The sequence below is a fragment of the Phascolarctos cinereus genome, unplaced genomic scaffold (genome assembly GCF_003287225.1).
Source record: "Phascolarctos cinereus isolate Bilbo 61053 unplaced genomic scaffold, phaCin_HiC Scaffold_726;HRSCAF=1367, whole genome shotgun sequence".
Classification (NCBI taxonomy): domain Eukaryota; kingdom Metazoa; phylum Chordata; class Mammalia; order Diprotodontia; family Phascolarctidae; genus Phascolarctos; species Phascolarctos cinereus.
Window position 1 is genome coordinate 391194537 of NW_027556098.1, and position 6000 is coordinate 391200536.

Below are 6000 nucleotides of genomic sequence, written 5' to 3' on the forward strand. Positions count from 1 at the left end.
GCACCTGAACCAAGATGGTGGCTGTGTGAGTGAAAAAAAGAGGAGATACAGAAGGATGCTGTAGATATAGCAATGACCAGATGTAGCAAATGACTTGTTACATGGAGTAAGTGAGAATGAGGGGTTGAAGCATGAAGCAAGGTTGCTAACCTGGCAAATTGGAAGGATGGAGGGTGCCCTTCGTAGAAATGGGGAAATTCAGAATGGTTTGGAGCAAAAAGATGAGTTGTTTTGGTGTAATAGGTTTTTGTGTCTTTTACCCTTGATGTAATTTACCCTTGTCTGCCTCCTCCTTTCTCAGTACATTTTCTTAAATCAGACTAATCCACTTACTTGGATCCATTTAACCCACTTGATTAGATTTTTTTTTAATCATTACATCAAATCAACTTATATTCACCCCCTTTATGCATACTCCTTTAATATGGTATAATAACAATACAGTTCTCAAGAGTTGCAAGTGTCATCTTCCCTTGTAGGGATGTAAACAGTTTGCCCTTATTAACAACATATTGTATCTATCTCATTTACCTTTTTATGTCTCTCTTGAGTCTTGTACTTGAAGATCAAATTTTCTGTTGAGCTCTGATCTTTTTATCAGGAAGTTTTGGAAGTCCCCTATTTCATTGAAAATCCATCTCCTGGGGGCAGCTAGATGGCACAGTGGAGAGAGCACCGGCCCTAGATTCAGGAGTACCTGAGTTCAAATCCGGCCTCAGACACATAACATTTACTAGCTGTGTGACCTTCGGCAAGTCACTTAACCCCATTGCCTAACCAAAAAAAAAAAGAAAGAAAAGAAAAAAGAAACTCCATCTCCTCCCCTGAAAGATCATGCTCATTTTTGCTGGGTAGTTGATCCTTGGTTATAATCCAAGCTCCTTTGCCTTACAGAATATCATGTTCCATGCCCTACAGTCTTTTAATGTAGAAGCTGCAAGGTCCTGTGTAATCCTGACTGTGGTTCCGTGATATTTAAGTTGTTTCTTTCTGGCTGCTTGAAGTATTTTCTCTTTGACCTGGTAATTTTGGAATTTGTCTACTATATTCCTTGGTGTTTTCAATTTGGGATCTCTTTCAGGAGGTGATTGGTGGATTCTTTCTATGGCCATTTTACCTTTTGGTTCTAGGACCTCAGGGCAGTTTTCCTTTATGATTTCCTGAAAGATACTGTCCAGGCTCTTTTTTTCATTGTGATTTTCAGGTAGTCCAATAATTTTTAAATTGTCTCTCCTGGATTAATTTTCTGGGTCAATTGTTTTACCAATGAGGTATTTTATATTTTCATCTATTTTTTTCATTTTTTTGTTTCTTTTTGACTGATTTTTGCTCTCTCATAGTGTCATTAGCTTCCATTTGCCTGATTCTAATTTTTAACAAATTGTTTTCTTCTATTAGATTTTGTCCCTCCTTCCCCATTTGGCCGATTGTATTTTTTAGGGACTTGTTTTCTTCAGTGTACTTTTTTTTCCAGTTGGCCAATTGTATTTTTTAAGGACTCTTCTACCTCTCTCATTTGACTTTTAAAATCCTTCTTGAGCTCTTCTAAGAAGGCTTTTTGGGCTTCAGACCAATTCATATTCCCTTTTGAGGTTGCAGATGTGGGTTTGTTGACAATGTTGTCCTCTTCAGAATTTCTCCCTTGATCTTCACTCTTCTCATAATATGAATCTATGGTACATTTCTTTTTGCTCATGGTGTTTCCTTATTCCATGGCCTTTAAAGAGATTGAGCTCTCCTGCTAGGGAGCAGAGGGCACTGACCCAAGCTTCTTGTGTTGGGAGCCTAGGTCTTGATCACTGGCTTTGTGTGCTGGAGCCTCTGATGTTGTCAATTGGAGGCTGTAGGGTTCTGGCAGCTTACCTGGTGCTGGGCTGGAATCAGCAAGGCTGCAACAGATGAATTGTTTTGGACATGTTGGATTTGTGATGTTTATCAGTTTTAAAAAGCCAATAGGTCATTGATGATTTAGGACTGGAGCTCAAGAAAGAGACTAGGACTGGATATTTAGATTTAGACGTCACCTATATAGATGACAATTACATGTAAGTGAATGGATAATGTCACTAAATGAGAGAATATAGAAAGAAAAGAGGGCCCAGGACAGAGCCTTGAGGAACACTCACAGTTAGGCATGTGACAAGGAAGATGATCCAGCAAAGGACACTGAGAAGAAATGGTCAGGCACATGGGAGGAGAACCAGGAGAGTGATCTCATGAAAACCCAGAGAGGAGAGAGTATCCAAGTAATCAAAAAAGCAAAATGCTACAGAGAAGTCAAGAGGGTTGAGGACTGAGAAAAGGCCAGTAGAGTTACAATGAAAAGATCATTGGTAACTCTGGAGAGAACAGTATCAATTGCTTGATAGGCTCAGCAGCCAGATCGAAGAGTTTAGAAGACAGAGAAATCAGGAAGTGGAGGGATTGAGTTTAGGTAGCTTCTCTAAGGTGTTTGGAGGAGAAAGGGAGCAAAGACGTAGGATAATATCTAGTTGGGATAGTCGGAACTAGTGAAGTTTTTGTTTTGTTTTGTTTTTTAAGAATGGGGAGATGTAGATGTGTTTATAGACAACAGGGAAGGAACTGGCAAACTGGATGACTAATTTATTATTACCATTACTAGTAACTAGATTAAAGGTTAGAAAAGGGAATTATAGGTAATCTGCTGAAGAAAATGGAAGAGGATTGGTAAAGGGTACATGGAGAGGAGTTGGCCTTGATGAAGAGAAGGGCCACCTCATTATCAGACTGGAGCAAAGGAATCAATAGTGGGGGATGATGTAAAAGCATTGTGCAATTAATAGAAAGGAAGAAAAGAGAGATCATGGCAAATGGCCTGCATATTTTCAGTGAATTGTGAGTAGCACAGATTTTTGGCTAAGAAGGGGAGGATGTGTTGTGAGAGGCTTGAGAAGAGTAGAGAAGGTTTAAAACTGATTCTGTGGTGAGTGGGATAGAGAATGAATTAGGGAGAAATACAAGGATTGCCTTGCTGTAGCAAGGGCCCAGTGGGGATAGCTAATTTGTAATAGACCCAATCAGTGCAATCTCTATTTCTGTTCAGGGGCACAGAAGAGGAGGGAGATGTAGAAACAATCAAGTCTTGGAACTTGGAAAAGTATGAATAGTGGGGCAGCTAGGTGGCAAAGTGGATACAGCACTGACACTGGAGTCAGGAGGACCTGAGTTCAAATCTGGCTTCAGACACTTGACACTTGCTAGCTGGGTTACGTTAGGCAAGTCACTCAACCCTGATGGCCTCAGAGAAAGAAAGAAAGAAAGAAAGAAAGAAAGAAAGAAAGAAAGAAAGAAAGAAAGAAAGGAAGGAAGGAAGGAAGGAAGGAAGGAAGGAAGGAAGGAAGGAAGGAAGGAAGGAAGGGAAGGAAGGAAGAAGGAAGAAGAAAGAAGGAAGGAAGGAAGGAAGGAAGGAAGGAAGGAAGGAAGGAAGGAAGGAAGGAAGGAAGGAAGGAAGGAAGGAAGGAAGGAAGGAAGGAAGGAAGGAAGGATGAGTGGTGCTAGGACAAGAATACAAGGGATTTAAGAGTACAAGATAATTTAGAATTGAGCTGGTTCACTCCTAGTTGAGGCTAGGAAATGAGGAGAAAGGTAGCCAAAGCTGGGGAAAGTACTAAGTGGTGAAGGATTAAAGGCCACAGAATATTTAGGAGACATAAGGCATTTCATTCACCACTTCCATGCCTGTCTTTCTTGTAACTTGCCCAGGATCACACAGTAAGTGCCTGAGGCCAGATCTGAACTCAGGTCCTCCTGACTCCAGGGGTCAGTGCTCTATCCACTGTGCCACCTAGCTGCCCCATGCCTTTCTTTTTACAGCATGTGATCCAGAGATACTCCTCCATCTCCCACTTGCACTTGTAGGCTAGGTCTCCAGAGTGTATGACTGCCTACTGCTTCCTTCAAGTTTCTAAGAGTAATCCTTAAGTCCTTTGGCTTTTCTGTTGTTGGCTTTTTTTTTTATTACTATAGTTCATGAGTGGGGAACCTGCAGCCTTGAGGCCACATGTGGCATTCTAAGTCCTCAAGTGCAGCCCTTTAACTGAATCCAAACTTCACAGAACAAATCCTCTTACTAAAAGGATTTGTTATATGAGCTATAGTATAGCTCTTGAGTCCCCACCAATGTGTTTCCTCAATTATCCCTTGACATAAATTGCTGAACTAGATTTAATTAGCTTTTTAAAAGGGGTATTTAATGGGGAAGCTAGGTGAGGCAATGGGTAAAGCCTTGGAGTCAAAAGGACATGAGTTCAAATCCAGTCTCAGACACATGACACTTACTAGCTGTGTGACCCTGGGCAAATCACTTAACCCTGACTGCCTCACCAAAAAGCAAAAAAAAAAAGGGGGGGGGGAAGATATTTACGAAGTTGGCACAGTAAGAATAGCTGGTATAATACATTCCCTCCTCCCAACTCCAACTAGGGACACAGTTACAAGCACATACAAAGTCCAGGGAAAAGGAAGCTCAAAGTGGCAAAGGGAGTAATTTACAACTTCTGGAAGTCCTTTTCTCCTCTCCATAGGGACTTCACAAAATTCCCCTTAGGTATGATGTAGCTTTCTGCTGGGCCCTTTGTAGAGTCCTAAAAGCTACCTTTCCATGGTATGCCAAGTTTACTCTTGGCTCTCAATCCCCTTTGCTGCCAGTCATGTTGCCGTTCCTAGGAAGCTGCTGAGATGCTGATGAGAATCCCAAATCCTCTGATCCTCTGAAACTGGGGGGAGGGAGGGAAGAGACTCAACTTCTCCTCGCCTACAGAGTGATTCCTCCTTTCAAGTTCAGCTTGAACTGATCTCTCCTGTAGCCTGCTAGATGCTCCAATGCTGGGCTCCAAATTGGTTTGTTATTTTATAGAAACCACATAAAACACAACATGTAGGCATATAGTAGTTAAATGCCTTTGATTAATTGGTTGACCAATAGAGGTGTTCTCACCTGATAAAGCTATCAAGGCTAGAGTAGTTTGTAAGTTTCTTCAAGTTGGGATTGGGGTGATTGATTGACTCAATGAATCCCACACATATAAATGTAAATATAATTTGCAAATAGAAATGCACAGTTGGTCCCCAGGGTCTTTGGAACTGACTGAGTGACATGGGAGACTCTGGGAAAGGACCGTCCAGCATGGCGTACCCACATCAAAGAAAGCACTGTGCTCTACGAGCAAAGCAGAATTGAAGGAGCTCAAAAGACAAATGAGATGTGCAGATTTGGAGAATCCACCTCAGGGGCAGCTAGGTGGTGCAGTGGATCAGGAGAATCTGAGTTCAAGTCCAGCCTAGACAATGGACACTTAACACTTAACTAGCTGTGTGACCTTGGGCAAGTCACTTAAACCCAATTGCCTACTCAAAAAAAAAAAAAGAAAGAGAATCCACCTCAAATGTTCACATGGACTATTTGGTTTTTTTTTTAATTTTTTTTATTAATTTATTTTGATTTATCAACAATCACGTCCATATGCTTTTGAGTTCACAATTTTCTCCTCCTCCCTTACCTACCCCCTCCCCAAGATGTCACACAATCTGATATAGGCTATACATATACATTCCTACTAAACTTATTTTCACATTAGTGATGTTCTGGTAAGAATTAGAACCAATACAAGGAACCACCAGAAAGAGGTAACAAAACTCAACAGAAGAAAAAAATTAGCAAATAATATGCTTTGATCTACATTCAAACTCCACAGTTCTTTCTTCTTTATGGATAGCATTTTCCATCACGAGGGCTTTCGAGATGTCTTAGATCCTTTTATTGCTGGGAAGGGTTGTCTATCAATATTAGTCATTGCACAATGTGGCTGTTACCATGTACAACGTCCTCTTGGTTCTACTCATTTCACTCTGCATCAGTCCACACAAGTCTTTCCAGGTTTTTCTGAAGTCTGCCTGCTCATCATGTCTTATAGCACGATAGTATTCCATTACATTCATATACCACAACTTGTTCAGCCATTCCCCAATTGATGGGCATCC